This window comes from Balaenoptera physalus, assembly GCF_965194825.1.
Source record: "Balaenoptera physalus genome assembly, chromosome: 10".
In the NCBI taxonomy this organism is placed as follows: Eukaryota; Metazoa; Chordata; class Mammalia; order Artiodactyla; family Balaenopteridae; genus Balaenoptera; species Balaenoptera physalus.
Genome location: NC_138889.1, coordinates 5,803,612 through 5,830,481, shown reverse-complemented (window position 1 = coordinate 5,830,481; position 26,870 = coordinate 5,803,612). Strand labels below are relative to the sequence as shown.

The 26,870-nt window shown below is 37.6% G+C and overlaps 1 protein-coding gene across 5 annotated transcripts in view; it reads right to left on the bottom strand.

The window, feature by feature from the left end:
- Positions 1 to 26,870, bottom strand: part of ARHGAP32 (Rho GTPase activating protein 32) — a 278,046-nt gene that overhangs the window by 237,325 nt on the left and 13,851 nt on the right. The window contains exon 2 of one of the 5 annotated variants that reach the window (XM_082476189.1): positions 7,938 to 8,217. The exons of the other annotated variants lie outside the window; for them this stretch is intronic. The gene's annotated coding sequence lies outside the window, so the exon portion shown is untranslated. The remainder of the gene's footprint in view (positions 1 to 7,937; positions 8,218 to 26,870) is intronic. 5 annotated transcript variants of the gene reach the window in all.

The following is a 26,870-nucleotide window of genomic DNA, read 5'->3' as shown; positions in this document are numbered from 1 at the left end:
GTGCAATAAGTCCCCAAGTCACTCAAGTTTAAAACCTAAAAGTTGTCTTTAACTTGGACCTCTCCCTTACCCCACATACAAAGTTATCAAGCCTGCCATGCCACCTCTGTAACGCATTTGACATCTAATATTTCATTCCTACAAACACCACAGTAGTTTCAGTCTTCATCATCTACATTCTGAAATACCACTAACAACCACAGGTCAAGCAATAAATATGATAAAGTTTACTATCCTCAATATAAAACATAAAACACGGCACATGAGTGAACAACAAATGTTTTTTGATGGAAGGAAGGAAGGAAGGAGGGAGGGGAGGGGAAGGGGAGGGAAGGAGAGGGGAGGGAAGGGGAGGGAAGGGGAGGGAAGGGGAGGGAAGGGCAGGGAGGGGAAGGGAGGGGAAGGAGGGGAGGAGGAATTCCTAGAGAATCAGACTTTGAAGGCTAGCGGGATTTGACTGCAGGACTTCGACAGGACTGGGGGAAACAGAGATTCCACTCTTGGAGGGCACACACAAAGTAGTCTGTGTATCAGGACCCAGGAGAGGAGCAGTGACCCCATAGGAGACTGAACCACACATACCTGCTAGTGTTGGAGGGTCTCCTGCAGAGGCAGGGGTGGCTGTGTCTCACTGTGAGGCCAAGGACACTGGCAGCAGAAGTTCTGAGAAGTACTCCTTGGCATGAGCCATCAAAGACTCTGCCATTAGCCCCACCAAAGAGCCCAGGTAGGCTCCAGTGTTGGGTCACCTCAGGCCAAACAACCAATAGGGAGGGACCCAGCCCCACCCATCAGCAGACAAGTGGATTAAAGTTTTACTGAGCTCTACCCACCAGAGCAACAGCCAGCTCTACCCACCACCAGCCCCTCCCATCAGGAAACTTGCACAAGCCACTTAGATAGACTATCCACCAGAGGGCAGACAGCAGAAGCAAGAAGAACTACAATCCTGCAACCTGTGAAACAAAAACCACATTCACAGAAAGATAGATAAGATGAAAAGGAAGAGGGCTCTGCACCAGATGAAGGAACAAGATAAAACCCCAGAAAAACAACTAAATGAAGTGGAGATAGGCAACCTTCCAGAAAAAGAATTCAGAATAATGATAGTGAAGATGATCCAGGACCTCGGAAAAAGAATGGAGGCAAAGATCGAGAAGATGCAGGAAATGTTTAACAAAGACCTAGAAGAATTAAAGAACAAACAAACAGAGATGAACAATACAATAACTGAAATGAAAACTACTCTAGAAGGAATCAACAGCAGAATAACTGAGGCAGAAGAACAGATAAGTGACCTGGAAGACAGAATGGTGGAATACACTGCTGCGGAACAGACTAAAGAAAAAAGAATGAAAAGAAATGAAGACAGCCTAAGAGACTTCTGGGACAACATTAAACGCAACAACATTCGCATTATAGGGGTCCAAGAAAGAGAAGAAAGAGAGAAAGGACCCGAGAAAATATTTTAAGAGATTATAGTTGAAAACTTCCCTACCATGGGAAACGAAACAGCCACCCAAGTCCAGGAAGCGCAGCGAGTCCCATACAGGATAAACCCAAGGAGAAACACGCTGAGACACACAGTAATCAAACTGGCAAAAATTAAAGACAAAGAAAAATTATTGAAAGCAGCAAGGAAAAAACGACAAATAACATACAAGGGAACTCCCATAAGGTTAACAGCTGATTTCTGAGCAGAAACTCTACAAGCCAGAAGGGAGTGGCATGATATACTTAAAGTGATTAAAGGGAAGAACCTACAACCAAGATTACTCTACCCTGCAAGGATCTCATTCAGATTCGAGGGAGAAATCAAAAGCTTTACAGACAAGCAAAAGCTAAGAGAATTCAGCATCACAAAACCAGCTCTACAAGAAATGCTAAAGGAACTTCTCTAAGTGGGAAACACAAGAGAAGAAAAGCACCTACAAAAACAAACCCAAAACAATCAAGAAAATGGTCATAGGAACATACATATCGATAATTACCTTAAACGTGAATGGAGTAAATGCTCCAACCAAAAGATACAGGCTTGCTGAATGGATACAAAAACAAGACCCAGGGCTTCCCTGGTGGCGCAGTGGTTGAGAATCTGCCTGCCAATGCAGGGGACACGGGTTCGAGTCCTGGTCTGGGAAGATCCCACATGCCGCGGAGCAACAAGGCCCATGAGCCACAACTACTGAGCCTGCGTGTCTAGAGCTTGTGCTCCGCAAGAGAGGCCGCAACAGCGAGAGGCCCATGCACCGCGATGAAGAGTGGCCCCCGCTTGCCACAAGTTCTAGAGAAAGCCCTCACACAGAAACAAAGACCCAACACAGCCATAAATAAATAAATAAATACTTAAAAAGCAAAAAATTAAAGCAATAAATTAAAGAAATTAAAAAAAAAAAAAACAAGACCCATATATATGCTGTCTACAAGAGACCCACTTCAGACCTAGGGACACATTCAGACTGAAAGTGAGGGGATGGAAAAAGATATTCCATGCAAATGGAAATCAAAAGAAAGCTGGAGTAGCAATACTCATATCAGATAAAATAAACTTCAAAATAAAGAATGTTACAAGAGACAAGGAAGGACACTACATAATGATCAAGGGATCAATCCAAGAAGAAGATACAACAATTATAAATATATATACACCCAACATAGGAGCACCTCAATACATAAGGAAACTGCTAACAGCAATAAAAGACGAAATCGACACTAACACAATAATAGTGGGGGACTTTAACACCTCACTTACACCAATGGACAGATCATCCAGACATAAAATGAATAAGGAAACAAGCTTTAAATGACACAATAGACCAGATAGATTTAACTGATATTTATAGGACATTCCATCCAAACACAGCAGATCACACTTTCTTCTCAAGTGCACACGGAACATTCTCCAGGATAGATCACATCTTGGGTCACAAATCAAGCCTCAGTAAATTTAAGAAAATTGAAATCAGATCAAGCATCTTTTCTGACCACAACGCTATGAGATTAGAAATCAATTACAGGGAAAAAAACGTAAAAAACACAAACACATGGAGGCTAAACAATATGTTACTAAATAACCGAGAGATCACTGAAGAAATCAAAGAGGAAATCAAAAAATACCTAGAGAAAAATGACAATGAACACACGACAATCCAAAACCTATGGGATGCAGCAAAAGCAGTTCTAAGAGAGAAGTTTATAGCTATACAACCCTACCTCAAGAAACAAGAGAAATCTCAAATAAACAATCTAACCTTACACCTAAAGGAACTAGAGAAAGAAGAACAAACAAAACCCAAAGTTAGCAGAAGGAAAGAAATCATAAAGAGCAGAGCAGAAATAAATGAAATAGAAACAAAGAAAACAACAGCAAAGATCAATAAAATTAAAAGCTGGTTCTTTGAGAAGATAAACAAAATTGATAACCCATTAGCCAGACTCATCAAGAAAAAGAGGAAGAGGACTCAAATCAATAAAATCAGAAATGAAAAAGGAGAAGTTACAATGGACACCACAGAAATACAAAGCATCCTAAGAGACTACTACAAGCAACTCTATGCCAATAAAATGGACAACTTGGAAGAAACAGACAAATTCTTAGAAAGGTATAACCTTCCAAGACTGAACCAGGAAGAAATAGAAAATATGAACAGACCAATCACAAGTAATGAAATTGAAGCTGTGATTAAAAATCTCCCAACAAACAAAAGTCCAGAACCAGATGGCTTCACAGGTGAATTCTATCAAACATTTAGAGAAGAGCTAACACCATCCTTCTCAAACTCTTCCAAAAAATTGCAGAGGAAGGAACACTCCCAAACACATTCTATGAGGCCACCATCACCCTGATACCAAAACCAGACAAAGATACTACAAAAAAAGAAAATTACAGACCAATATCACTGATGAATATAGATGCAAAAATTCTCAACAAAATACTAGCAAACAGAATCCAACAACACATTAAAAGGATCACACACCATGATCAAGTGGGATTTATCCCAGGAATGCAAGGATTCTTCAATATATGCAAATAAATCAATGTGATACACCATATTAACAAATTGAAGAATAAAAACCATATGATCATCTCAATAGATGCAGAAAAAGCTTTTGACAAAATTCAACACCTATTTATGATTAAAAACTCTCCAGAAAGTGGGCATAGAGGGAACCTACCTCAACATAATAAAGGCCATATATGACAAACCCACAGCAAACATCATTCTCAATGGTGAAAAACTGAAAGCATTTCCTCTAAGATCAGGAACGAGACAAGGATGTCCACTCTCACCACTGTTATTCAACATAGTTTTGGGAGTCCTAGCCATGGCAATCAGAGAAGAAAAAGAAATAAAAGGCATACAAATCAGAAAAGAAGAAGTAAAAACTGTCACTGTTTGCAGATGACATGATACTATACATAGAGAATCCTAAAGATGCCACCAGAAAACTACTAGAGCTAATCAATGAATTTGGTAAAGTTGCAGGATACAAAATTAATGCACAGAAATCTCTTGCATTCCTATACGCTAATGATGAAATATCTGAAAGAGAAATTACGGAAACATTCCCATTTACCATGGCAACAAAAAGAATAAAATACCTAGGAATAAACCTACCTAGGGAGACAAAAGACCTGTATGCAGAAAACTATAAGACACTGATGAAAGAAATTAAAGATGATACCAACAGATGGAGAGATATACCATGTTCTTGGATTGGAGGAATCAATATTGTGAAAATGACTATACTACCTAAAGCAATCTACAGATTCAATGCAATCCCTATCAAACTACCAATGGCATTTTTTACGGAACTAGAACAAATCATCTTAAAATTTGTATTGAGACACAGAAGACCCCGAATAGCCAAAGCAGTCTTGAGGGAAAAAAACGGAGCTGGAGGAATCAGACTCCCTGACTTCAGACTGTACTACAAAGCTACAGTAATCAAGACGATATGGTACTGGCACAAAAACAGAAACAAAGATCAATGGAACAGGATAGAAAGCCCAGAGATAAACCCACGCACCTATGGTCAACTAATCTATGACAAAGGAGGCAAGGATATACAATGGAGAAAAGACAGTCTCTTCAATAAGTGGTGCTGGGAAAACTGGACAGCTACATGTAAAAGAATGCAATTAGAACACTCCCTAACACCATACACAAAAATAAACTCAAAATGGATTAGAGACCTACATGTAAGCCCAGATACTATAAAACTCTTAGAGGAAAACACAGGAAGAACACTCTTTGACATAAATCACAGCAAGATCTTTTTTGATCCACCTCCTAGAGTAATGGAAACAAAAACAAAAATAAACAAATGGGACCTAATGAAACTTCAAAGCTTTTGCACAGCAAAGGAAACCATAAACAAGACGAAAAGACAACCCTCAGAATGGGAGAAAATATTTGCAAATGAATCAACGGACAAAGGATTAATCTCCAAAATATATAAAGAGCTCATGCAGCTCAATATTAAAAAAACAAACAACCCAATCCAAAAATGGGCAGAAGACCTAAATCGACATTTCTCCAAAGAAGACATACAGATGGCCAAGAAGCACATGAAAAGATGCTCAACATCACTAATTATCAGAGAAATGCAAATCAAAACTACAATGAGGTATCACCTCACACCAGTTAGAATGGGCATCAGAAAATCTACAAACAACAAATGCTCGAGAGGGTGTGGAGAAGAGGGAACCCTCTTGCACTGTTGATGGGAATGTAAATTGATACAGACACTATGGAGAACAGTATGGAGGTTCCTTAAAAAATTAAAAATAGAATTACCATATGATCCAGCAATCCCACTACTGGGCATATACCCAGAGAAAACCGTAATTCAAAAAGACACATGCACCCCAATGTTCACTGCAGCACTGTTTACAACAGCCAGGTCATGGAAGCAACCTAAATGCCCATCGACAGACAAATGAATAAAGAAGATGTGGTACATACATACAATGGAATATTACTGAGCCATAAAAAGGAACGAAATTGGGTCATTTGTAGAGACGTGGATGGATCTAGAGACTGTCATACAGAGTGAAGTAAGTCAGAAAGAGAAAAACAAATATCGTATATTAACGCATGTATGTGGAACCTAGAAAAATGGTGCAGATGAACCGGTTTGCAGGGCAGAAGTAGAGACACAAATGTAAAGAACAAACATATGGCACCAATGGGGGAAAGCGGCAGGGGGGTGATGGGAGGGTGGGATGAATTGGGAGATTGGGATTGACATGTATACACTGATGTGTATAAAATGGATGACTAATAAGAACCTGCTGTATAAAAAAATAAATAAAACAAAATTCAAAAAATTTTTTAAAAGGTTAAAATGCTAAAAAAAAAAAAAAAAAAAAGTACTGTTATCACTATTACTCGTTTCTCCACATACTTCTAAAATCCTGGCTGAATCTTCCCTCTCCTCATTTTCTTGTGCTCCACACCCCCAACAATACGCTGATGACTCAGGCTGTAGTGACCTATGACCCCAAGGTTCCTTCTGCTCTATCCGTGCTTAGACACACCCTCGTGTACTTCTGTACTGTGTGCCTACTATGTACCACCTGCTGTGCAAGACACAGTGCACAGTGAGTAAAGCTGACATGGTCTCTGCCCTCCTGGAGCCTGGAGTCCACTGCCTCTCTCACAGTCATTTAGCCAACCAAGAGAAAAGGGTAACACAATGCCGCTCAGATTACCTCTTACAACAAATGCTGTAGTGCAAGGATGACAATAAAACACTAAATTAGTTACGGAAAATAATAGGATGCCGTTAAGAGAAGGGACAAAGTCAAAAGAGAACCATTCTGAAATTCATTAAAAACAGCAAAAAACTTCCTAGAAAACCTATAATGAGTCAAACATCTACAAGGTTAAGAATATAAAGACACTACTGAGACATAAAAAAAAACACTGACCACTGACCAATCTACAAGGTAAAAAATCGGATACGGGTATGAAAGAACAATATATTCCAACATTTTTTTTAGCTTTTTAGAAAAAAAAAATCATATAGAATAAAGGAAAATATGTATATCAGACTTGAAATAAACTCAGAGGGCTCAATTCTAAAGGATTTCATACATTTATAAAAAGCACTGAATTGGCATTAATATTGAGATTTTTATTACTAGTAGATACTCAAGAAAAGAGGTGCTCATGCCAAACCATAAGTGCAGGCTCCCAGCTGAGACCCTGCTGCTGGCTCAGAGTCACATGAGCAGAGTGGTTTCCCAAAGCACACTCATGTTCTACCACACAAAAATCTATCCCAAACTGTTTTTCACTATGTGGCATTCTTGAAGGGTTGCGATTCAAGAGAGAGATTATAAGAAGAAACATAGCCAGCTATACATGATATCAAATGTATTCCTTTGAGAAATATGACTAAATAAGGAAACAAATGAACTAACAGGAACAGTTGATACCTATCCAAACCTCTCAGCCCTTTAAAGAAATTGTTTCCTTTTTTTGTATTGAAGTATAATTGATTTATAGTATTATATTAGTTTCAGGTGTACAGCACCATGATTCAGTATTTTTATAGATTATACTCCACCTAGTTATTATAAAATAATGGCTATATTTCCCTCTGCTGTACAATCTATCCTTGTTGCTCATCTATTTTATACACAGTAGTTTGTACCTCTTAATCCCATACCCCTATCTTGCCCCTCCCCTTTTCCCTCTCCCCACCGGTAACCACTAATTTGTCTTCTATACCTGGGAGTCTGTTTTGTTACAGACATTCGTTTGTTTTATTTTTTAGATTCCACACATAAGTGATAACATACAGTATCTGTCTTTCTCTGACTTATTTCACTAAGCATAATACTCTCTAAGTCCATCTGGGTTGCTGCAAATGGCAGAATTTTATTCTTTTTTATGGCTGAGTAGTATTTCATTGTATATACATACCACAGCTTCTTTATCCATTCATCATCTGTTGATGGACACTTGGGTTTCTTCTGTACCTTGACTATTATACATAATGCTGTTGTGAACACTGGGGTGCATGTATCTTTTTGAATTCGTGTTTTTAAAAATTGCTTCCTTGTATGAAAACATCAGATGCAGCAACACCAGAGACAGCAATGTTGGTGCTTCTCAAGTCCAATGTATTTAGGATGAGATCCTACTTTGCCACCTCACCAACTGATATCAATCAATCTTCCTCTTTAAGCCTGTGATACCTCCTCTGCAAAACAGGGAAAAGCAGATGTCTGTATTTTCTATTGTATGTCTAACAAATGTGTACGAAGAATACAATCGTTAACTGCTTTGAGAATTTTATGTTGATGTCTATTTTCCCTAATTATCTTATGTCACTGAAACATAGCCTCTGAAATTAAGGTATCTCATTTTACATATTAATTTACTAATATAAGACTTATCCTGATATCCTAATTTTATTTCTTAATATTGACAGCTATGATGAATAAAAACAGCAATTTATCTATAACAAAGCTTTAAAAAAACTATTCAGGTTGAACTTGTGGAGAATTTTTTTAACTATACTTAGACAACCATGTTACTGCTGACTAACAACTGGTTCATACAGAACGGTGAGGATTGATACCCACCTCTTCCTACCATCAGAAGTGAAATACCATAGTTCTTTGTTTTGCTCTAAGGAATATTCTCACTTCGTATACTGTAGCAGGATTATTTCTGAAACTATCACACTGTAAGCTCTTCAACTGTCTAATTATTGAATACATTTGTGTTTTTGTTAATAGCTTTATGGTATTTTCCATCTCTTTTGAAGAGTTTATTATGTCATTAATGAGAAAAAACAAGAAGGAAGGAAATTAAGGTTCATTAAGCACCAAATGCGTGCCAGACACTATAAAAATTAACCTACATATGTCATACCTAATTTAATCTTCAAAAAATCCTGTGAGAAAAAGTAAAGCAGCTCCCCCTGCCCCAGCCCCAAGGTCACAAGGCTCTAGAATGCTACAGCCAGGATCTGAATAACAGCAGTCCTTACTCCAGACCACGCTATTACCTGTGATTTCAGCTTTTTAAAAAATCTTCCTGCTTTTTCAGATTATAAAAATAATACCTGTTCATTGCCAAAATTCTGGGAAGCACAAAAAAATACAAAGACTATTAAGAACTATCTGAACTCCTACCATCCAGAGATAACTATTGCTTACATCTCAGTGAATTTTTTTCTTCATAAAATAAAAAAGTTTCAGGGTTTTTTTTATTATTACGTTAAATTACAAATTAATATATGGATACACTCTCATTGTTAAAAGTCAAGTAGGAGTCAAAGTAAGCCTTTTCTTATCTCCAGTTCCAGTCATTATTAACAGTTTTACTAAAAAGACTTTTCTTTATGCCTGTACATGCTTATATACAAATATAAATATAGTTCATTTAGTGTATTTTCATAAATATCTTATTTTTCTGTGCATGTGTGTGTATTATTCTATACCTTGCTTTTCTGCATCTTATGTGGCTTGATGATCTTTCCAGATCTTTTATATACAGGGCTGACTCATGCTTTTTAATTTATTTTATTTATTTATTTATTTTTTCGCTGCGTTGGGTCTTCGTTGCTGTGCGCAGGCTTTCTCTAGTTGCTGCGAGCACGGGCTACTCTTCGTTGCGGTGCATGGGCTTCTCATTGCAGTGGCTTCTCTTGTTGCAGAGCACGGGCTCTAGGCGCACGGGCTTCAGTAGTTGTGGCACGCGGGCTCAGTAGTTGTGGCTCGCGGGCTCTAGAGTGCAGGCTCAGTAGTTGTGGCACATGGGCTTAGTTGCTCCACGGCATGTGGGATCTTCCCAGACCAGGGCTCGAACCCATGTCCCCTGCATTGGCAGGTGGATTCTTAACCACTGCAACACCAGGGAAGTCCCCTGACTCATGCTTTTAACTGCTAGCTTTTGTTTGATACAGCTCAACTTCTTATAGAGTTCTTCATACCTTTTTTACTTTTATATCATGATTTTCCCTTGTTATTAAATAGTCTTAAGTAATAAAGTTTATAATGGCTAAGTAACATTCTTCTATATGGATATATCATAACTATATTTTGTTGGACATTATGATTTACCAAATTTTCATCATTAGATATAATACTACAATGAGTATCTTTGGTTAAATCTTTAAGATCCTCGAAGTGGAATTACTAGGTCAAAGGTAACGCTTCAAGGCTCTTGATACATATTCCTAAATTGCCCTTCAGAAAAATCACACCATTTAACACACCCACAGCAGTGTATTAATTCTATTACATTATTTTTGCCTTTTAAAGAATTATTTATTCAAGGAACAGATGTTTAAAAATTACACTGGGGACTCCCCTGGTGGCGCAGTGGTTAAGAATTCATCTGCCAATGCAGGGGACACGGGTTCGAGCCCTGGTCCGGGAAGATCCCACATCCCACGGAGCAACTAAGCCCATGTGCCACAACTACTGAGCCTGCGCTCTAGAGCCCGCAAGCCACAAATACTGAAGCCCATGCGCCACAACTACTGAGCCTGCGCTCTAGAGCCCACAAGCCACAAATACTGAAGCCCATGCACCTAGAGCCCATGCTCCGCAACAAAGAGAAGCCACCGCAATGAGAAGCCTGCGCACTGCAACGAAGAGTAGCCCCGGCTCGCTGCAGCTAGAGAAAGCCTGCGCATAGCAACGAAGACCCAACACAGCCAAAAATAAATAAATAAATAAATAAATGTAAATTTTAAAAAAAAATTACACTGAATGCTATAAAATCCATCTTTGAATTTGGCTTAGATCCAAAAAATACCTTATAATTTAAACCAGCAAGCTGTGATTTCTTAGATATTGGTTAAGAGAATTCTAAACCAGTAGACAATAAGTAGACTGGTCCTATCTTGATGAGGCACCACTAAGTAACTCCCAAGGTGATGGTGATAAGATAATGAAGTTAACAGACACTGTTACTTTTATCTGGTTTACAGACTCTCCTTTTCTCAAGCTTTTCTCCCTTAATGAAATATGATGTACTCCAGTAACCCTGACTGTAGAATACAATACTGTCAAATGAATCATTTTTCCACCAGCCTACATCACAAAATCTTGAAACAGTTTCAATAAGAAGAAAATGTGCCTCTGAATGTAAAAAACACATGGCAGAAAACAGTAAACTTTTAAAAGTAAGTGGACTATATGAATACATGTAAATGTATTCATGAAAACACAGAAAACATCTAATTTGCTTAAGCTCAATGTTTAAATGCAACTATACTTTAAAACTATATTTGACAGAAACTTACTGAATGAAACACATCAACAATATATTAATTACACATATTTATAACTAAAATATTATGGAAGAAATAGAGCAAAAAATATGGAGGTTTGAAGACAACAACAAAGGACATTTATCTCAAACATGCCAATGTGATTACATGCCTCACCCTTGTATCATCTCCACCACAGAAAAGGGAGATAATTTATAGTTTAGGAGCAATTCTAAACTGACATTACCTTCACAACTACAGTTTACTTTTATCTTCTCTAACACCTTTACCATCACTTACACTAACTGGTCTACTTCCAGCTTAACAGCTTTACTCTCAACTGTAGTCACGTCTGATCTTTGATTATCAATGGAGGAAAATAACAAACTCTCCTAGGATATACTGTCACCAAACTGGTTAAGAGGCAACAATGGTCAGCTAATTAGTAGATGGTACCTGTGCATTTTCAGGATGCTGTCTATGCTAATACACTGCTTTCCATTAACAGTTTAACTGGCAACTTCTCTCCTCGACAGGGGATTCCAACACGTCAAAGATGTTTGCTGAACTGGGCAAAATATTGATCACCACTGCAAATTAGTTATTCTTCTTAACCAAACACAGTAGAGTGAATCAAATACTCCAGGAAAATAATAGGAACAAGCTCTTAGATATAAATGGCAGAACAGGTCTTCCAAATCCAACTGTGTAAGAGAAACAAGGTTCAAGTGTATCTGTGCTTGAATTAAAGTAAGGCTATACCACCAGTAAGTAATATAACTGCCTTTGCCAGCATGCCTAGAGGTGAATGACTATCAGGTCTGAAAGAACTGCAGTCTTTCTTGGAGGCTGTCTACTTGATGTAATGATGCTGCCATCAGTTAAAGTATCAAAGCTTTGTAAATGCTACTCCCTCTACACAGCATGCTTTAGCCTCTCGCTAGGCCAAACTCTAAGCCCAACCAGGGAAAAGCACCTAGGGGAACTCCCTGAATACCCATAGGGGCATCTCAGTAAAATTATTCTGGCTCCAAAATGAAGGAAGAATGAGCTGGAATGGAAAAGTTTTAGGCAGAGAGAGCAGTAAGGAGGCTGTTGCAATAACTGAAAGAGAATATCTATCAGATGTAGCAGTGGAGATGGCAAGCGGCAGACAAACTTGACATTGGTTTAAAAGATGTAAAAGTAGAACTACATAGATAAATTAAATCCAGGTGTGCTTTGGGGGAAGGAACTGGAGAGCCAGAGGGTAAGTTAAGAAGACAGAGGGAGGATCTTTGGAAGACAACAAGGAAAGGAAGGGGCACCAAACCTACATACCTCTGAAGAAGACTGGTCCTACTAATCTTGCCCTCCTACTCCTGGACACCTAGGGAGTGGCCACCTAAATTTTGTCAGATAGGGATCCATCCCTCTCCCTGTTCATTACCTCACTTTGCTTCTTAAACAGGAACTTGTGATATATGGAGACAGATCTTATCTATGAATAAGGACATACTCTTGATACCAAATATGGCCACAGTCTATGGATAGGTAAGTATACACATTCTCATTATTTCCCAATCCAAGCAAAAAGAGCAGTAGATAAGGAAACGTGATACATGAAGAACATGCAGTGCACGTTAATTTTTGAGTGCCTGTTTCCAGAAGCACTCAGAAACAGAGCCTTAATATTTTCAGACAGAATATGCTCTGCACAGAGTGCAAACGGCTAAATCCAGCTACGTTACACACTATTAACTAATTACATGTTGAGGAAAAATAGTCCACAATATGTAAAAGTCTGATACTAATATATTGTCCTAGAAACTTTATACTTAACTGGAGCAGAAGGCCTGAATACTCACAGGGCAATCAAAAATCACTTACTCATAAAAACAGAGTAGATTGGTGGTTGCCAGGGGCTGGGGGGTAGAGGAAATGGGGAGATGTTAGTCAAACGGTACAAACTTCCAGTTATAAGATGAGTTAGTTCTGAGGATCTAATGTGCAGCATGCTGACTGCAGTCAACAATACCGCACTGTATACTTGCAAGTTGCTAAGAGAGTAGATCTTAAATATTCTCACCATAACAACAAAAATGTAATTTTGAGAGGTGAAGGATGTGTTAACTAACCTTACGTGGTAAACATTTTGCAATATATATGTGCGTCAAATCATCACATTAAATTTACACAATATTATATGTCAATTATATCTCAATAAAGCTGGAAAAAAATTATTTCTTGTTACCAGTAGGCAAACACACCGCATTATAACCCAGAGTTATACAACTCTAGCTGGAAACTTCTGTGATGGCAGGTAACACACCTATTTTGCTCATCTTTGTATTGCCAGAGCTTACAAAGTATTTGAAAATCAATATGCACTCAGTAAGTAAGTACCTGTTCAAAAATGCTGCCACTGAGATCTTTAGGCAAAAATCTGTATCAGACCTGCTAACACAGGAGAACTGCCTACCACATGGTTGTACAAATGGACTGCTGCCAGGGATCTGAGCAGATTTGGATTGGTTAGTTATTCTAACTCATGCAGAATATAATTATGCAACTTTTAACTATTCAAGTTTAATTACATTAAAATTACATTATAAATGAAATGGTATATTCTTTATTTGTAATTAAAAGCAAACAGGTGGGGTTAGAGCCTTATGTGCCTAACTCACATTCAGTTCAATTCCAACTTCTGAAGCAAACATGAACCCTTGTAACTCACCATTTATTAATTGAGAGAGGAATTAAAAACTCATGCAGCACACATGTATACAGATCTCTGATCGTCTGGCCCCCGAGTTTAAAAACTAGAAAGAAAGTTCCCCAAAGATACTGTAATAATTCATATATTTTCAATTTCTCAAGACAATCTCAATTTTAAATACAGTTGGACCTTGAACAATGCAAGGGTTAATCAGCATATAATTTATAGGCGCCTCCCATCCCCGCATCCGCAGATTCAACCAATCACAGACCACGTAGTGCTGTAGTACTTACTACTGGAAAATATCCACATGTAAGTGGACCCACACAGTTCACACCTGCACTGTTCAAGGGCCAACTCTGACGTACCATACATGATGATGTGTGTCACATGGGAACGTGAAATGCACAGTCACTGTCACCAGAAGGCCCCTACTTCCCTGACTCCTTCCCATTCTCCAGCCCCCAAAGAAAATAAGTTATGAATGACTCATTTTGAAGAAAAATAACTAATATTTTAGTTTAAAAACTTATGATTTCCCCCAATTGATTCAACATGAAATGGAAGGGGAAAAGAAGGCAGGATACTGAGGAGAAATTTCTTCCAACTGACAATATCACATTGTGACTAACAAAGATCACCGCCTTTAAATGTCAGGCACAGATGATTCAGTCTTCCAGATGGATTCGTCTTATTTTTATTTTACTATTCCTGTTTCATCTTTTTGCTTCAAAAATCCCAAACACAGTATCTACAGAGTTGGTCATAATAAACAAAACAGCTGATTACTTACAAATGAGAAAATTAAGCCTCAGTGCAATTAAATATACACATTTGAACTAAATATTTGATTACTGCACACAGCAGTGATTTATGCTAAAAGTGAGCACTGAGTTTAAATGTGATGAATAATTTAATTCATCACATTTTCTGTTTACTCAATAACAGAAAAAAAATTGTTTTCTGTTTACTCAATAAATCTGAAAATCCACTAAGAGGTTAGAGGTCCTTACTGGGTTCTCTTGACAGCTAAGTAGATTAAGCCAGTATTTCAGTCAGCTGGTTGAGGGATGTGTATGGTAGAGGGTGGAAGGCATACAGAATGAATATTAACTCCACATAACCGGCTGACGATCACCAGTTAGCTAAGGCCATCTTAAAGAAAAACAAAGATGGTAAAGAACTTAACACTAACAGTTAACAAAACCCATTATAAAGCTATAATAATTAAAACAGTATGCTACTTGCACAAGGGTAGAAAAACTGACTGATGGAACAGAATAGAATCGTGTCCAGAAACAAGCCACACATCTGGTTACCTGATTTATGACAAATCTAACGCTGTAGTGGAGGAGAAAGGATAATCTTTTTAACAAATGGTGCTGACTCCACTACATAACCATATGGAGAAAAATGTTTTGTGACCCCTCCCTCATATCTAGACAAAAATCAATTCTAGATGGAGGGAAGATCTACATATAAGAGGTAAAATAATGAAGTTTTTAGAAGAAAATATAGATCATCACCTTTGTGACGTTAGAGTAGGCAAAGATACTTTTTAACATTACCCAAAAAGCACTAACCATAAAAGAAAATCTGATAAATTGGATTATATAAAGACCTATTCCTCAAAAGACAATTAAAGAGTGAAAGAGCAAATCACAGAATAGGAAAAGGTATTCACGATACAAATATCTGACAAAGGACTAGTATCCAGAATATAAAAAGGACTCCCACAAACAGTAAGAAAAGACCTACAACTCAATAGAACATGGGCAAAAGACAAACAGGCACTTCACAAAATACACACCCACCAGAATGACTAGGTTAAAAGCAATGACAAATCAAGTGCTGATGAGAAGGCAGAGGAGCTAAAACTCTCAAGCACTGATACCCTATGATCCAGCAATTCCATTCCAAAGTACATACCCAACAGAATACTTACATATGTTTACCAAAAGAATGTTCTTAGCAGCAGTATTCATAAGTCAAGACTGGAAACACCCCAAGTGCCCACCAACAGTTGATGAGATAAATAAGCTGGGATATAGTCACACAATGGAATGCTACACAGCAATGAGAATGAATGACCTGTAATTATATATAACAATATGGACAAACCTCACAGAAATGCTGAGCAAAAGAAGCCAGACACAAAAGAGTACATTCTGTAGGATTCCATGCGTATACAATACAAATACAGGTAAAAACTAATGTATGCCGTTAGAAGGACACTGATAATCCGCGAGGGCAACAGAGGAACTTCTTTGTTTCTTGATCAAGATGCTGGTTACACAGATGTGTTCAGTTTGTGAAAAGTCACAAGGCTGTACATGTATGATCTGTGTACTTTCCCCGTATGTACATTACACCTGAATAAGTTTTTTTTTTAAAGGGAAACGGTCTCCACAGTTAACCTTGGTATGGAGGGAGATCAGGTCATCAGTCAGATTCCTGACTGTGCTATAACTACCTGAAATCCTCTCCATTCAGAGGGAGCTCCAGTAGTTTCACTATAGATTATGTAGCCAGATGAAGCCAGGAACTAAAATGAAAGAGAGGATGAAGTGACAGTGGGAGATGCTAGACTATTTATGAATACTTCCTCACATTTCCTCAGACCTCCTTGGTAACCAATATCCATCCAGCTGGATATCCAGCTGGTCCAATCAAGTCTAAAAGACAGAAATAATTCCAAAACTCCCAAGGTCTTCCGGATTTGAAGTTAGATAAAATCCCTTGTTAAATTATAATGAGACGATTCCAAATCTCCAGGAAGCAGATCATAATGGGCATGTAAATAATTATATCAGTTAGGAATAATGTTCTGATGCATGTAACAGGAAGCCTAAATTACACTGGTTTAAGCAAGACAGGGGTTTACTCTTCTCATCAAATGGAAGTGCACAGAGGCACTTGCTGACACTGGTTTGGCAGCTCAGGAATACATGGGGGAAGATCTCTGTAAATCTCCTGGCTTTCCTCTAAAGGCCTCTAGAATACTGGTCTAGCCCCAGGCATGGTCTGATTTCTACGCAGGAGGAAAAAAAACAGGTAAAACGGCTTTCAAAAGAACTTCATCCAGAAATTTCTGCCTACATCTCACTGACCAGAGCTATGTTACATGGCTGCTCGGGCTGGAAAGGAGGCTAAGAAATGTATAGTTTTTTTAGTTAGGCCTACTTCTGCTTCTAGCAAAACTTTAAGTTCTATTAGAAAGGAAACATAGGGAAATGGATATCAGATAGGCAATGAGGAATCTCTGCCATAGCTATGATGAGTACTTGATGTCTTCACTAATACTGAATATATTTTTTTAATCTAGCAATATACAAGTCTGTGGCTCATGGCACTAGAGGCAATGTTCTGTGGTACAACCCTGGCAACTATTTTTCCGAAGCATTTTTCACACTATTTCCCACAGGAAGAAATCTAAAAGTTCAGGCCCTGTAACATCACAAGGCCAGGCACACCCACCATTTCTCCAGCTAGCAGCTAAAGCTCAATGTCCAGATTGTTTTCCTTTCATATTTCAATTTTAATCTTTTAAACCGGAAATTACAAAAAAGTTGAATGACGTTTTCTAAAATACCCAGTTCTTAGATGTAGTAATAATGAATCCGAAAAAAAAAAAAAAAAAAAAAAACAGAACTTCTTAAATTCTAAAGAGAGTATTTATTTCCTGACAAATTTTTTTCAGAATGAACAGTGAATTCTCATTCTGCCCTTTTCTGACCTAAAGCATTATTCACCATTCAACCAAATTAACTTTAGTTAGCCTCTGCCATCTCATAAAGTAACATGGCACTTTTCTGCTGAAATACAGTTATCAGAACTCAAACATGTCCTCTCAATGTAACAGATGTGAATAATGCTATATTCAACCAGTATTTCCCATATTCTTTAGTCCTCCTCTTTATCCTTCCCCTGAATAAACCATCCATTTTAATAAAATAAAGTAGACTATTCAAAAAATTATTTTCATCCAAATCAGTAACAATACATTTACTGGAAGATTTTTAAAGGGGAATATTCAATTCACTAAATGTTATGTCGCAATTTTCGAGCAGTCTGTCAAATATATTCTCTATTTTGTGCAAAGGTTTGCTTGTTCTCTCTTAAACAACTATCACATTAAAGTTTAAACTAAGTTCAATACATATCACAGGAAACACTTTAAAACAAAGCAAAACTGAATAAAAGATATACATCAATTAACCCAAGGAAGCTGAATTTAATTTTCTGTAATCTTCAAAACATTTAAGGATTTTCTCCTCTACAGGATGCCTCCAGTTTCTCCTGTTTCCTTTAGCTGGGATCTGAGAGGCTCTCATCTGCAGCTGTCTGTACCTCCTCTGCTCTCTTTTCAGCCCCGCCCGTCTCCTAGCGCCCACTCTTCACCTCCCTTCCTTCGGGTCTCAGCCATAGTCTTCTCCGCGCTACATCTCTGCCTCCAGAGGAGCTGGTCTCCAGGATAACAAACATCTGGAGGCCATGCTCATCTTAGGCTATTTAAACAGGCCTAACAAGAGTCTGAAAAACTTCTGGCAGCAAATTGTTATATTTCCGGCTTCCCTCGTGGCGCAGTGGTTAAGAATCCGCCTGCCAATGCCAGGAACACGGGTTCGAGCCCTGGTCTGGGAAGATCCCACATGCCGCAGAGCAACTAAGCCCTTGCGCCACAACTACTGAGCCTGCGCTCTAGAGCCCGCGAGCCATGACTACTGAGCCCGCGTGCCACAACTACTGAAGCCCACGCGCCTAGAGCCCGAGCTCTGCAACAAGAGAAGACACCGCAATGAGAGGCCGGTGCACCACAATGAAGAGTAGCCCTTGCTCGCCGGAACGAGAGAAAACCCGCACGCAGAAATGAAGACCCAACACAGCCAGAAATAAATAAAATAAAATAAATACATTTATTTTTAAAAATTGTTATATTTCATAACAGTAGCTGATAAATCAAGACTCAAGGCTAAACCTCCTAAGTAACTTTCCATAAGAGTGTGATGAACAAAATTCTCCAAGTAGCAATAAGTTAAGAATTTATGTTAAACTTCTGGAAAATCAGGATTTTAATATATAAAGACATAAAGACATACATAATACATAAAGACATTTAGAAGAGTTATCATAACTACCATACTCATTTTTCCCACCTTAACTCTTACCACTCACAGAGACAAAGCTCCTCCTAAAGTCAGAGACTCAATCCCAATGGCCCCGGTTAAGCAATATGACCACATATATCATAACCTATAAACCAAACCATGGTGCTGACCACTGATCAGAAAGAGAACTACCCAAAAGTATACAAAAAAAATACACAAATGCATTACTGATAGGAAAGAGGAACTACCTCAAAGCACATGCACTACTCAATGGTGAATCAGTGCATTAGTTTCAAATACAAACTTCCTGCTTTATTAATCATGGGTGAGAGATACGCAACAACATAAGCCAGAAGCAGCTTTTCACCGAAATGGTAATACTAGTATTGATTCCTTAGTCTTTCCAAGGACAACAGACTTGAAATAAAACCTTGTTATCTGAGCCCAGTTTGAACACTGGCTAATGCAACCAAGACTCAAACGCCGAGCTATTCTATTTTGTAAAAGAGATACTGCATTTATGGTATTCCCATATTGAGAGATATTACTAGATTTTTATTAACCACCTTGGGATAAAGGAAAAAAAACACTACTGCAAATGCCATTATTCCTACTTTCTCACACAAAAAAATAACACTTTTCCTGTGGATTTATTAACCCACTCATTCATTTGCCAAATATTTATAGGTTTCACTGACTGAATAATGCCCAACCTTTAAACAATGTAAAAAAGAAAGCTAAGGAATTAGTGTGACCCGGATACAGAAGGACTTTTCAACCAGAAGAGCTGCAGGATAGCTTTTACGAAGAAGATAACAAGAACTGCAGAGGAAGAAACCACAAGCATCTACCAGATTAGTCAATGCATGAAACAGCAGTAATTAACACTGCCATTTTTGTAAGTGGAGACAATATTTTTATAGAGACTATCACTTTGGGATATGAATATCTAATTAGATTTAGCTGTATGGACGGACATGAGATTCCTCTGGGACTAATAAGAATTTCTTCCAATTAAGCTTTTTGTTTTTTGGGTTTGTGCTTTTTTGTTTTTCTGGAGGAGGGTCACTCAACAATTCCATAGAAAGCAAGGGAAAAGCACATCCCAAGTCTACTGGCAGCTTTTCCCATCCTCAAACAATTCCTTGTTCAGACGCACAGCCACAGAAGTTCAAAGGTCACTTGCGTCTTTGTACTCAGTTCCATGGTAGTTACAAACAAACTTTTGTCCCCATTCCTTCAATGACATGGGCTGCAACAACTACACTGACTGAAATTTTACATCTGAGGCCTACATGTGCATTACTTAACTGAAGGGCCATAGTATTTCATTTATGCTTCAGTCATAAATTATTCAATCTCTTTTGTGAAATAAAATAATTTATTTACCTGGGCATAAATGAATGTTGATTCTAGCCAAACACAAAGAACATCACTGACAGTAATGGTCTTACAATTTCTTGTCATAATTATCATACCTCCTATAACATGATTTAGTAAAGCTTTTGTTAAAGACTTTTTCAGGGTTCTTCTCATCCTTGTTGCCTTTCTCTATTTTAAATCATACCCACATGATAAAAAGTAAAGAAATTTATTATGGGCTTTTATACAGAGTTGTAAATCTAAAAGTTCTTTCTTAAAATGTGACAATAAATACATCTAAATAAGAAATGTCAAAGTTATAAAATTTATTTTAAAATAAAAGAGTCTAAAGAATATGTTTGAAAAATAGTATAAATACAGTAATATAATTTAGAATACAAGTAATTTTACCTTTATGCATATACTTTAACAACTCTTTAAGCATAGAAGTCAAACATTTAATTGTTAAAACTGTCCATTTAAGCCAATTTTTAAATAAATTCCTACTACTTTCATGTGCTAACAGCAACCTCCAAAATCTATTCTCATACAATACTTTTATTATAGCTGAATAATTAATCAAAACATAATTACCCAAAAAATTAACCAGTAAGTAATCCAAAAAGGAATTACATAAGCATCTTTGAAAAAAAAAAGTTTTAGCAGCAGAGCTGCTAAATGAACACAAATCAACTGAAGCGTGATGCTGGAAGGACTCTGCCAGTACAAAGATAAGAGGCAGTTTCCTCCACAAAGAAAACTTTCCAGAGCTGTTTCTAACTAAGGCAAACACTCTGGAAGGCTGAAAAGACTTCTGAAAACTTACTGAGCCTCCAACAGTGTGCTAAACACCATACTCCTCAGAGCAAATGGGTCCAAGATTACAATGTTTTTAATTTTAAGGAGCATGCAATGGAAAGGAATACAGCTGAAAGAAGCAAAAAGAATGAACTGCATATACGAAAGATCACAGAAATTCAGCAATATTGCTGAAACGGAGTATAAGGTGGCTCTGGACAGGGCTAAACAAAGGAAGAGGGTCTAAAGTGAAGGAAAAGTTATTCCAGATCTTGTTGCGTGAACTTCAGTAACTCAGAAATACTTCTAAACCACTAGGGCCTTTATCAGCTCATTTAACCAAGCATTTCTTTTTTTCTACTTCTACTAAAGTCCTTAATCCTAAACACTAGGAATATCATAATATTTTTCATATCACTAATCTAGCTAAGACTAAGCTAAAGGATTTTCTAAACCTCTTCTCCTGTTTCAGACCTTCCCTTTCTACCTTCCAAGAGGTTAGCCTATAAACAGATCAGCTCCAGTTACGTGAACACAGTTCTCCATATGCTGAAGCCCAGGCCCCTGTTTTGATTAGACAGTAATGCTAAAAGAAAGAAAACCAGTAAAAACCAAGCATTTTTTTCTGTTTCCACCTCTTCCTATGCTAAGCGAGCAGGTAATGAGGAATTCACCAAATAGTTTTCAAGACATACTCTTAAGCAAATAAATGTATGAGAACTGCTTCCTAGGAGGAGCAAAGAGCTGATAAGCAACTTGTTCTGTTTATCGAAGTAACAGACTTTAAACATGTCTAGGAATCTAAAATGATTCCTAGAATATTAATGGTGCAAAGAAAAAAAGGGCAAACTGATCATATTAGAATCTTATTTAGCAGGAAATTAATATGCTACTAGCAATGATATAAAGAAATTCCTATAGAAAAAAATATTCAAATTCTGGTGATTTTTATAACTAAACGTATTGATGTTTATGGATAGCCATTGCCGTATCACCATATGATAAGTGAAGATGGAGCTTCATATAAACAGGGAAATGGGGACTTCCCTAGTGGTGCAGTGGTTAAGAATCCGCCTTCCAATGCAGGGGACACGGGTTCGAGCCCTGGTCCGGGAAGATCCCACATGCCACGGAGCAGCTAAGCCCGCGAGCCACAACTACTGAGCCTGCACTCTAGAGCCTGTGAGCCAGAACTACTGAGCCCGTGAGCCACAACTACTGAAGCCCGCACGCCTAGAGCCCGTGCTCCACAACAAGAGAAGCCACCGCAATGAGAAGCCCGCGCACCGCAACGAAGAGCAGCCCCCGCTCACCACAACTAGAGAAAGCCCGCGTGCAGCAACGAAGACCCAACGCAGCCAAAAACAAATAAATAAATATTTATTTACTTAAAAAAGAAACAGGGAAATGTCTGCCTTTCACACACAAATTAAGAGAAAATATGGAAATCTAACAAAATGTTCACAAATAATATTTACTTATGACAGAATAAATTGAGCATGCCACAAAAACTAAATAGAATTAAAATATACCTTTTGAGCTTTTAATTTTTCTTCAATTTCTAAAAAAGTTTATACTGTACTATATTTAATATTATTCTAGCTGTCTTATTTTTTTTAATTTCTAACAATATAGATAGCAAAAGAAAATCCTTACTTTTTAATCCCCTACAAATCCACTTCTAATAGGTAGGTAGTAAATATCTACTGAATGAATGCTGAGTTATTAGTTTAACCAAATTTACAAATAAAGAGCTGTAAAATCTGGCTAAATCTACTATTTTAAAACCATTTCAAAATACAGTTTACACACTTAGGGAAGTTTTTAAAACATCAGGTCAGAATGTATCCCTACAAGAGAGAACAGTTGAACATGCATATGGGAACCTGTTTGTTTTCCCAAATGTATCAACAACAAAGTCAATTATTAAACACTACCTTTTAAATACACCAAAAAAGAAAAAGAGCATTTTTTTAAATCTGATTAAAAAATGGGCAGAGAACTGAATAGACATTTTTCCAAGAAGACAAACAAGTGGCCAACAGGTACATGAAAAGGTGCTCAACATTACTAATCATCAGGAAAATGCAAATCAAAACCACAATGAAATATCACCTCACACCTGTTAGAATGGCTGTCCTCAAAAAGACTAGAGACAATAAGTGTTGGCAAAGATGTAAAGAAAAAGGAGCCCTTGTGCACTGTTGGTGGAATGTCATTTGGTACAGCCATGATAGAAAACAATATGGAGATTTCTTAAAAAGTTAAAAACAGAACTCCCACCTGATCCAGCCATCCCACTTTTGGGTGTATATCCAAAGGAAATGAAATCACTATCTTGAAGAGCAGCACTATTCACAATAGCCAAGACATGGGAAGAAGCTAAGTGTCCATCAAGGGATGAATGAATAAAGAAAATGTGGTATACATACAACAGAACATTATTCAGCCAAGAAAAAAAAAGAAGGAAACAATATGTAACAATATGAATGGACCCTGACAAATACTGTATGTTCTCACTTATATGTGGATCCAAAAAAAAGCTGAATTCATAGAAATAGAGAGTAGGATGGTGGTTGCCAGGGGCTGGGGTGGAGGAAACTGAGAGATGTTGGTCAAAGGGTACAAACACCCAGCTATAAAATGAATATGTTTTCTGGGGATCTAATGTACAGCATGGTGATTACATTTAACAATACTGTTATTATACACTTGAAAGATATTAAGAGAGTAGATCTTTTTTTTTTTTTTTTTTTAAAGAAATTCACGTTCTTTTTTTGATTTATTTATTTATTTATTTATTTATGACTGTGTTGGGTCTTCGTTTCTCTGCGAGGGCTTTCTCTAATTGTGGCAAGTGGGGACCCCTCTTCATCGCGGTGCGCGGGCCTCTCACCATCGCGGCCTCTCTTGTTGCGGAGCACAGGCTCCAGACGCGCAGGCTCAGCAGTTGTGGCTCACGGGCCCAGTTGCTCCGTGGCATGTGGGATCTTCCCAGACCAGGGCTCGAACCCGTGTCCCCTGCATTGGCAGGCAGATTCTCAACCACTGCGCCACCAGGGAAGCCCGAGAGTAGATCTTAAATGTTATCACCACACCAAAAAAAAAAAAAAAAAAAATGGTAATAGCCTGTGGGGATGGAGATATTAACTAATCTTACTGTGGTAATCATTTTGCAATATATACTGTATCCAATTATCAGCTTGTACATCTTAAACTTTTACGTTACATGTCAACAATATTTCAATAAAGCTGGGGGCTGCGAAAGCTCTAAAAAAAAAAGAGTATGAAAGAAATCAAACAAAACCTTTTCCAGCACTTGTATTATATAGCCTGAATAGGACTATTTTTTATTGTTGCTAAATTTAAAATATCACCAGCTATACCAATTTTCAAGCATCTTGGGCTCTGCAAAATTACTTAATGCCATTGCACAGTGATTAAGTAATGATTACAGCTTTAGAAAAGAGTATATTTCATTATACATACAGTTAATTCATGGGAGACACTCCATTAGGAAAAAGAACTTTTTAAAAAAAGAGTGATTCGTTTTTTGAAGACCTTACTTTATCTAATAAGAATGCTGAAACCCAAAATTACTATCTTCCAAACCTAACAAATGCCGCTGACATACTTAAAATCAAATCTCAAAGAATAAAATTCTTACAACTAGCTACACAAATTCTGGTATCCTTATCAATGTCAGTATCTTAAAATACAAGATCTGAATTGACCTTAAGTTTAAACCACCGTAGGACACACCGAAAAAAGATATCTTTTGGCACTAACCCTTCGATTCTGAGTATAAAAATGAAAAGAAGTCGGTCTGAGCCAGCTGTTAGGCTATTAAATTAGCCCTGCATCTCAGCACTAAAGAAGTCAAGACTTTCTCATATTAACTCTCTAGCCAACTTTGCATAGAGAAAAATGCTTCTCCATAATCACAAGTTGAACCTCAAAGATACCTAGATAAGCTAGTATTTTTCACACTGACATCCACGGAAGAGCTTCAGATGTTTTGCAAACATTCGATTTGAAGGTGTTCCCATACATCATTCCTATGCTTAAAACGATAACAGGCAGAAATTTTAAAACCATAATATGCACATGTTTTCAACACAGTGGAAACCACAAATGCATGAATTCGTGTTATAATAATCAGCAAAAATAGGTAAATATTATACACTGATTTTTTTAGATGAATATATAATAACAAAATACTAATTATCACTAAAACCCTGGAGGTCCACCTATGATTTTGTTTGAGGGGGGAAAAAAAAAAGGGTTTTGTTGCTGGAAAAGTTTGAAAAAATCACTGACTTAGTGCATGGAGTTGGCAACCTATCAGAACTGGGGTGCAAACACAGTAACCGGGTTACTGACACTTAATTTTCCTGGGCAAAGCCTACAACACACAAAAAGACCTCACGACTCTACAAACCTCCTTCATCTTACTGCACCAAATATAAATTACTTTGCGGTAAACTAATTCTTTTTTTTAATGTATTAGTATTATCTATCAGTCACATCTCAGTATCAATCACCTCATCTATAAAATCAGTAGGAGTACTTGCATATATGGGCAAATGATTTCCAACAAGGGTACCAAGACCATTCAATTGAAAAAGGATAGTCTTTTCAACAATGGTATTGGGGAAAACTGGATATCCACATGCCAAAAAAAAAAAAAAAATTGGACCCTTATAAGATACAGAAAATTTAACTCAAACCGGAGTAAAGATCCAAATAAAAGAGCTAAAACTATAAAACTCTTAGAAGAAAACGTAAGGGAAAAACCTCAGGACACTGGATTTGGCAATGATTTCTTGGATGTGACACCAAAAGCACAGGCAACAAAAGACAAAATAGATAAGCTGGACTTCATCAAAATTAAACACTGTTGTGCATCACAGGACACCATCAACAGAGTGAAAAGGCCACCCACAGAATGGAAGAAAATACTTGAAACCACATATCTGGTAAGAGATTGGTATCCAGAATATATAAAGAACTCCAACAAGTCAACAACAACAAAAAACCTGATTTTAAAAAAATGGACAGGGACTTCCCTAGCGGTCCGGTGGTTAAGACTCTGCACTTCCACTGCAGGGGGCATTCGATCCCTGGTCGGGGCACTAAGATCCGACATGCCGCATGGCGTGGCCAAAAAAATAAAAATTAAAAATGGACAAAGAACTTGAATAGACATTTATCCAAAGAGGATATGAAAACTGACAACAAACTTCTGAAAATAATGCTCAACATCACTACCACTAAGCCAATGCAAATCAAAACCACAATGAGATATCACTTCACATCCATAAGGATGGTACAAGAAAAAAAAAAAAACAGAAAATTACAAATGTTCATTAGGATGTGGAGAAATAAGAACCCTTGTGCACTGTTGGTGGGAATGTGAAATGGTACAGCTGGGGTCGAAAACATTATGGTAGTTCCTCAAAAAGTTAAAAACAGAATTACCATATGACCCAGAAATTTTACTCCTGGGTATACATACAAAACAACTGAAAGCAAGATCTCAAAGAACTACTTGCATCCATGTTCACAGCAGCACTATTCACAATAGCCAAGAGACAGAAGCAACCCAAGTGTCCCTCAATGGATGAAGAGATGAATAAAATGTGATATATACATACAAT